General features: G+C 36.8%; 1 pseudogene across 1 annotated transcript; it reads left to right on the top strand.

Annotated features, from left to right (window-relative positions):
• The first annotated feature begins 221 nt into the window (after positions 1-221).
• On the top strand, positions 222-1428 carry LOC308654702 (T-complex protein 1 subunit epsilon-like; annotated as a pseudogene). The gene has a single exon. The product of its transcript is annotated as a T-complex protein 1 subunit epsilon-like (transcript).
• The last annotated feature ends 1340 nt before the right edge of the window (positions 1429-2768 follow it).

The following is a 2768-nucleotide window of genomic DNA, read 5'->3' as shown; positions in this document are numbered from 1 at the left end:
TTTTCCTACTAAAGTCAGGAACAAGGCAAAAAGGACCATTAGCTATACTACTGTGGAGTACTGTTATTTGAGATATCAGCTAATGGGATTGGACAGAAGGTATAAGAACTAGAAACACCAAAGTTAATTTTAAAAGTTAATAGTAAGAAGAAAAATTTAGTAAGGTAGCAGGAAAACAAAAATCCTAGCCTTCAGTTTAAAAGAACATAGTGAATGGAGTAATGGAAAAGAAGTCATTTACATTAGCAACAAAGCAAATAAAATACCTAGAAACAAACTTAATAGGAAACATACAAAGCCTATATGACAAAACTTTAAAAACTGCAAAATCCACACTGGGCTCCAAAGTTGTTAACAGTTGTCATTGACAAAAGGCCAAGATTGCTGTGAATGCTGTCCTCACAGATACGGAATGGAAAGATGTTGACTTTGAGCTCAACAAAGTAGAAGACAAAGTGTGTGGGAGGCTGGAGGACACCAAACTTATTCAGGGTGTAATCGTGGACAAGGATTTCGACACCCACCTATGCTGAAAAAAAATGGAAAATGCTAAACTTGCAATTCTCACATGTCCCTTTGAACCACCTAAACCAAAGACAAAGCACAAGCTGGATGTACTCTGTGGAATATTTTAAAGCCCTTCAAAAATATGAAAAGGAGAAGTTTGAAGAGATGATTCAACAAATTAAAGAAACTGGTGCTAACCTAGCCATTTGCCAGTGGGGCTTTGATGATAAAGCAAATCATTTACTTCTTCAGAATAACCTGCCTGCAGTTCATTGGGTAGGAGGACCTGAAATTGAGCTGATTGCCATTGCAATGGGAGGATGGATTGTCCCTTGATTCTCAGAACACAAGCTCAAGAAGCTGGGCTTTGCCAGTCTGGTACAGGAGATTTCATTTGGCACAACTAAAGATAAAATGCTTGTCATTGAGCACTGCAAGAATTCCAGAACCATAAACAGCTTCATTAGAAGAGGAAATAAGATGATCATTGAAGAAGCAAACGGTCCCATCATGATGCTTTGTGTGTATCCAGAACCTCATCCGTGATAACAATGTGGTGTATGGAGGAGGTGCTGCTGAAATAACTTGTGCTTTGGCAGTTATCCAAGAGGCAGATAAGTGCCCAACCTTGAAGCAGTAGATCATGAGAACTTTTGCAGACGCATTTGAGGTCATCCCCATGGCCCTTTCTGAATACAGTGGCATGAATCCCATCCAGATGATGACTGTAGTCCAAGCCAGACAAGTTAAGGAGATGAACCTGTTCTTGGAATTGACTTTTTACACAAGGGTACAAATGATATGCAACATGTCATAGAAATCTTGATTGGCAAAAAGCAACAGATATCTCTTGCAACACAAACTGTTAGAATGATTTTGAAGCTTGATGACATTTGTAAGCCTAGAGAATCTGAAGAATAAAAAAGAAGTTTAGAATAAAATGTAGTAGGCAAGATCCACTATTGCAATTAAATAAATGAGTGTCTTGTGATGCAGCTACAGTTATTTATTATTACTTCCCTTTTTCAGATACTTCAGATGCTGTAATAAAAATAGTTGTTTAATAACCATGATTTCACCTGTTCAGAGCTGTGTAATTGTAACAGAATGCTGTTTCACAAGCTTTTGTATTCATTAAAAAGATCTCTTTAAACAACAACAAAAGAAAGAAAGAAAATAAGTCAAGATGGAAAATTTCAATCTAGAATGGGAAGTGGAAAGCTTAGAATGAAAAATACAATAACTCACATTAAGGAATTGGATGAATTTCACAGCACATTAGACATAGCTGAAGAAAGAACTAGTGAACTGAAAGAACAGGAAAAAAGAAGTCTGAAGCAAGAAAGAACAAATAGTTGCAAGTTTTAAAAAGACAGAAATAAATAATGGTGGTTTAAAATATGATCCTAAAATCAGTGATACTTTATTCAAGAGTAAGGATATATTTACCTATCCTTTGAATCTGGGTGGGCTTGTGTCAGTCATGACCAATAGATTATGACAGAAGTGGTGCTATGTGATTTCCAAGTTTCAGTTATAAAAGGTCATGCATCTTCTGCTGGTTATCTTAGAATACTTTCTAAGATGTTCCTTCTTGAGAATCTCTCTTTCAGAAACAAGCTGCCATTTGTGAAAACTCTAGTCCTTACAAAATGGCTAGGTGTGAATGTGCTGGTTGAAAGTTCCAGGTGAGCCAGGTATTGAATTTAAAAAGTATTCAGATGATTCTAGCCCCTATCCAATGGCTAGCTTTATATGTCAACTTTACTGGGCTCAAATAGCTAGTAAAATATTATTTCTTGGTACATCTAATGCAGGTGTTTCCAGATAAAATTGGTATTGGAATCAGTATATGTAACCTTCACCAGTGCAGGTGGGCATTCAATATGCTGGGAGCCTAGATAGAAAAAATGTGGAGAAAAGATGAATTTTCTCTCTGTTTGGCCTACAACATTTTCTTCTGACCTATACATCAGTTCTCCTGGTTCTTAGGACTTTGGACTCTGGAACTTGCACCATTGGTTTTCCTAGTTATCCAGGTCACAGATAGAGAGATCATGGAACCCCTACAGTCTCCATAATCACATGAATCAATCCCTAATCATATGAACCAATTCCTATAATTTCTATAATAAATAGATAAATAACCTATTGGTTCTGTGTCTCTGGAGAACTCCAATTACATCCCATCTGTTCAAGTCACCCCCCACTGAGGTTCTATTCATTGGTATTAAAGACAAACTGCAGAAATTACTGACCCA

Source organism: Spermophilus citellus (genome assembly GCF_964194105.1).
Source record: "Spermophilus citellus genome assembly, chromosome: 8".
Lineage (NCBI taxonomy): Eukaryota > Metazoa > Chordata > Mammalia > Rodentia > Sciuridae > Spermophilus > Spermophilus citellus.
This window is presented reverse-complemented; position numbering and strand designations above follow the sequence as displayed.